Source organism: Python bivittatus, unplaced genomic scaffold (assembly GCF_059951505.1).
Source record: "Python bivittatus isolate LINGU-HERP-01145 unplaced genomic scaffold, Pbiv_v1 ctg000070_np1212, whole genome shotgun sequence".
Taxonomy (NCBI): Eukaryota; Metazoa; Chordata; class Lepidosauria; order Squamata; family Pythonidae; genus Python; species Python bivittatus.
In genome coordinates this window covers 24047405-24053473 of record NW_028277034.1, presented here as the reverse complement: position 1 = coordinate 24053473, position 6069 = coordinate 24047405, and positions in this window count along the sequence as shown.

Sequence of the window (6069 nt, the reverse complement as noted above, 5' to 3'; positions counted from 1 at the left end):
AATAATACTTAATATTTGAAAAAAGAGATGGTTGTGTGACCCCAACAGTGCTTGTGGTTTTTTTGTGTTTTTTTTGTTTTGTTTTTTAAATATGTAATTGTCAAAGGCACTAGAAATGATAACTATTAAATGGAAGTCTAATCTTTTAAACAATGTAATCCAGAATAACAAAAGCTCTAATTCAATATATTTGTATTACAAGTACAAGTATGTAAATAATCAATTTCATGTGCTTGTTAAATCACTTTTCTAAATGTGTGTGGTCTTGTGGAAGAGAGTTTTTGGGAAAAAAAGAGAAACATTTGTAGTATTTCTTATTGCTTTGAGGATTTTAAAATTATTTCAGGGAGTACATCTGTGTTTTGAAGGAAGAGATTCTATGTGCCTTGCTATACTGTAACAAAGTACAAAACTTTTTTGAAGCTGAAGAAAAGCATAGAACATGAGATATTAATTTCTTGTTTAATATGAACTTCATGAATTTTTGAAAAGTGTTAGCTTCTCCAAAAGTAAAGTCTGATGGTTCTAAAAATATACTAGTTGCTCATGTTTTTAGTACTAACACTGACTAAAAACGTTTTGCATTGAAAATTAACATCACAGTTTTAAAAATTGGAAATGAAACTGCGTATATTGCTGAGATGAAACCTGTTGGGGTCACTGATATATTTGCTAAGTGTGTGGTAGTTGGCAAGAGGCCTTAAATTTTTTTCCTCATTTGCAAATGCTTGCTATGAACCTCATCTAGATTTTCCCCTCACATATCCTGTTGCATATCAAGGTTATTCAGTGAGTATGCAAATTTTGGAGAAAAATATTCAAAATCAAACATCAGGTGAGGGCACTTTTTGGAGTTAGAACACATTTGCTCCATGGAACACACCATAGCCGCACAGTTAAGCAGACTTGAATAAAGTACTGGAGAAAGTGATTTCAGTGTCATCAGGGATTGAAAGTCAAAATAGTTTTATGAGCCTGGCAGAGAATTAATATACACATCTTAGCCTTATTTTTAAAGTAAAATATGCAATTTTTAACAACACTATTTTGAAGTGCACCAGGGATTGTTACACTGACTGTATCAAAGATGGATTACATTCATTATCCAAGAATCCAGCCATTTTTCTGTACTCGAATATTTTTGAGTATATTATGGAAAATAAAAATAGCAATTTACAGTTTTTTTTAAAAAAACACATTAGATTAGTAAAAAAGGAAAAACCAATACATAGTCCTATAGGCATAGGAACTTTGAATTTTCTTTTACAGGCCTGTCTCTGATTCTTTCCACATTGCCTCCAATTGTATTATCTTGAAATATAGGCAGGGGAAAATCCGTAAGGGCCCTGCAGCACAAGAGCCAAAGAACTAGGTAGTCCAGTATCCTATTTTTCACATATGGCCAATCAAATGCCTGGACTGCCTGCCCACAGACTTGATGACAACAGCCATTTTCTGCTGTTATTTCCCAGAGTCAAAATATTCATTGACCATTTACTTAATGCTTTAGGGCAGTGTCTATGTAAACAGCATTTTATTTCCTGAAAACAGAAAAACACATTGGCAAAAGAGGTAACATGAATAGTGCCTTGCAGTCACAATTCTACATAATAAATCACTGTCTTCTTAAAAGTGGGGAGAAGCAGAGAACTAACTGCACATACCAGGAAAATATCAGTTTAATTTGCCATAGCCTCCAATTAAAATAGTGCTGAGCCAACATCAAGGATGTTAATTATATGAGTTGGTGTATAAATACAAATTAAACTTAATTTTTTTTTCTTTAGGTTGCTATTTTCAGCTATCCTATTCTGCTGTGACCTTGAATGAGTATGGAAATGGTTTCTTGATACAATTATCTCTGAAATCACTTTGAGCTCACCTTCAACATGGGTCCCCTTGTTGGTTGTTATACTATCCTCCTCTTATATGGCTTTCTGACAGCAGTTTGTTTATACTTTTCTCTTGTTCTGTTTTGCCCAGCTATCTCCATGTCTTGCTCCATCTGTACAGTTTATGTTGCTGAGACCCTGACTGAGCTTACCTGACCACCAAGTTGTGAATCAGGCCCTAAGCCAAGACTATATGAATTTGTACTCCTGATGCTTGGGCTTATAATTTACATTGCTTCCAGACATCAGAATCATTTGCCAGGATTTTATAGTGCTATTGTCAAAAATGTAGAGGATACCAGATTAGAGAAAGCAGCCCTAAACTATGGTTTGTGCATTTGATAAGTGTGTCAGGTCCACATGTTATTTTAATGTACTTTTCAAATTTATACATGAAAATGCACGTGCAGAGATGAAAACATTACTACAGATGGTTTGTTTTCCAGTAAAGTAACATTGTTTCTAATTTATGTTTTTAAGAGCTTTGAATGCTATTTTTAGCTTTCAAATCATTTTAAAGATACCAATCAGAAGTTAGCTTTTCAAATTTCTAAATGCAACAGAATAAAACATCCAGAATGACAAAATTTAAGAACAGATGATGAATAGCCAGGCTGACAGAGATTTTAAATTAGCCATTATTCAATAAATAAAGTTCAAAAGACATGATTTGCACTGCACAGTAGGGCATAATTCTCATAACCATAATTTACCAGATAAATTATTACTGACTGGGTTCATAGGTACGTAATCCAAGCTAAGCAAAGTCTGTAAGGTTAGCTTTTGTGAACTTCGTCACAGATTTCAGCACAAATCAGCTATAATGTATGTATGTTAATATACAAACATTTGTTAATTATATCAAAGCTGTTTCATATAATTAATAAAGAGATTGAATCCTATAAACAAAGGGACAGAAGTTTTCTTATATTACATCAATTAGTCCCCCCTCCCCCCATTTTCTGAGAATGCCTACTGACCATTCCTACCCCTATTTGTTGCATTTCATTTCCCTTGGAAATCACCGTATTTTTCCGTCAATAAGACGCCCCCATGTACAAGACAACCCCCACTTTTCCAACCCCAAATTAAGAAATCAATATTTTAAAGATAGTGCAGAACACATTTTTATTTAGTAATTAGTTAACATTTACCTGATGCACTCGGTGGGAGGAGGTCCAAACCGTGTGTCTGCAGCTCTATTTCCATGCTCTTTTGCATAACTGATTACATTCAATCACGAGTGAAACTGCAGATAGCTTGACTCTGCAAACAGACTTCCTCTAATTGGTTTATTCAGCATCAGCTGACATCAGTTACATAAGGCTCGTGATTGGAGGAAGTCTGGGAGACAAGCTATTTCACTCATGATTGGAGGCTAGCAATAGGAGGAAGCCTCTTTGCAGAAACAAAGTATGGGCAGTTTTGCAACTGCACGTTTCTCTCCTCGGCTGACTTCCTTTAATAAGACGCCCTTCAATTTTTAGGGTAAGGATTTTAGAAAAAAGTATTGTCTTATAGTCGGAAAAATACGGTAATTCTACCAACTATGGGTGTGTGGAATGCAAACATAACTTAAAATAAACTCAAAGAAAGAACCTCAGGTGTATATGAGAGATCTGTGACTCTAATACTAAAACAGTACACGACTGAATACACATATTTTGCTAAGCTACAACTTGTTGAGTTCAAACAACATGTTAAGCCCAAACCAAATAAACTACACTATGTTTTAAAATGAAGTATGAACTCACTGACGATACAGACTGCTGTTCACAGGATATATACGCAGTAAAAATGTTTATAAAGCAATATTAACATTTTCTACCAGTGGCCTATGCTGCTTCAAATGCTGAAAACTACAATTACCAGAATTTGAAGCGCTGCAGAAAGAAAAGAGTTCCTCTACTACTTTTCACAGAAACTTGGAATGTACAGCTTTCCTTGTTACATATATTCCCCATATAACTGTTATACGTGGGACAGCTGCAAATGCACTGATCAAATGATGGCACTCTTCCCAAACATTTGAATACCAACAGTTTGGAAACAGTGCAGTTAACAAATCTTATTTTTACAATGGCAATACATTAATAAATGTGCACATTATTCCCAGTTCTTTGTCTAAAGTGTTGCTTCATGCTCTGCATATCTCCAGTTTAATTACTATCACTTTCTTCTTTTTACCTTCTTTTAGTCCTTTTGCTTGTATTCAAACTGGCACTACAAGAATTGTTCGTATCTAGCTCAACAATTTTCCCATGGGGAATCCCATTTTAATTCTGCATTAAATATAAAATAATTCCCAAATTTGTATTAAAACACTAGCTCCATGGCCACAATTGACAACTCAATGAATTATCACACTGGTTAAAAGCAGGGAGAGTAGTGCTCCAAAATCTAAGCAGATCGGAGAGAAAGGATAAAGGCTCCTTCAGACCGAGAACAGAAATGCTATGGGCCACTGCAAAAAAAAAGAGATCCCATCTTTCTGTCTGTAACCACTTTGTAAGAGGTGTTTTTTGTTGTGGTTTTTTTTTTTTTTTTGAAGAATGAATCTGGGCCAACTAGGTAATCTTTGTGTTTTAAAAGCTTTGTTCTTGAAGGCTATGTAAAGTTGCTGTGAAATACACAGCGCTCTGACAAATGCAATACAATGCATTCTTCATTCTAAGACCACGTTTCAGTTGCAGACATTACAGTTGAACATCTGACCTAATTTTATTCAATGCTTTTTGTAATATCCTGTCTGAATTCTGAAGAATTCGAAAGTTTGCATGCCCTTTTATTAGGATTGAGCCTAAAAAGATATTTTATCTAAATCTAGATTTTTGGATGCCCTTCTGGTGGACCAGCACTGGTGTTATATTGGTGTTTTTTATATAATTCATAATAAATACCCTGATAATTAGATTATACTTGGCTGCTGCTCTTGGATTGCATGTTTCAAGATATAATCCTACCTTTAGTTTTTGTCAAAGTGTTTGATAAAGGTGCCTTATCCTACTAAAAGCTGAGGAATAGCTTTGGAAAGAAAGTATAGGTCTTCATATTTACTCTGAATTTCTTTTTCGCAGTTGTGGATTCTTAATGAATACCAAGCTGCTTTATAAAAGCAATAGTAAAAAAAAAATCCAATCTAAATTTGGAATATTGCTCCATTCTGCCTTGTACTAGAGAACAGGATGCCAAGTTAAACAGTTTTGCCAACATTCCTACAGTATAATGCAAGTGAAATAATTGAGCTCAGAGTTTGTATTAAGACAGCTATTTATTATTTTATTTTAAGTGCTACTTCATTTGTTATTAACGGAAAATATGTGTGGGATATGTGTGGTGTGTGTGTGTGTGTAGATAGATAGATAGATAGATAGATAGATAGATAGATAGATAGATAGATAGATAGATAGATAGATAGATGCTTCTGAAATCAATCTGGACCATATGCATAGAAAGTTAATTTTTTGTTTATAGTGATATAACGTAAAATGATATGGAGCTTTTTGTCCAATTCCTCTGCCTCACACATCATATGATAAATAATGAATCCACTGAAATAACTGGCTATCGTTAGAAACTACAGTATAACCCAAGTAAATAGAGTAACAATAACATATTAAAGTGGTCTGTTGTTAATATTGTGCTTGTTCTGCAGTGATCCCCTACTTCCTTCAGCTTTTGACTCAGAGCAGTCTGACTGGTACACCCTAAGGCAGCATGTAAAGCAATTATAGGGAGACACTTCTCGTCCTCCCCCTTATACCTATGGTGCATTGCTCTTCTGCAAAGTTACTTCACTCATTCCTGCCTTTCTCCTTTCTATAGACATATCTGGGAACTTTACCCTATTTGGCTATAATGCTCATGCCTGTTTTCCCTTTACCTATCCTCTCACATACCTCTTTTCATTTGGCATTCAAATCTCAAAAAACAGAAAATGAAGTGATGGGGATTGGGGGAGATTGGTCAGGTAAGTCCTTTGGTTGGCTTAGAAGATGGAAATTCAACAGGTATTGCTCCCATACTGACTTCCTATTTGAAGACCTGAATGGCTTTTGCAAAATCTCCCTGCAATAAGGATTAAGCTGATGAGTACCAACGTGATAAAGGAGATGATGGCCATCCAGGGCTTAACTGTCCAGTTCTTAACGTGGAATCAAAACGCAGGACACAAATG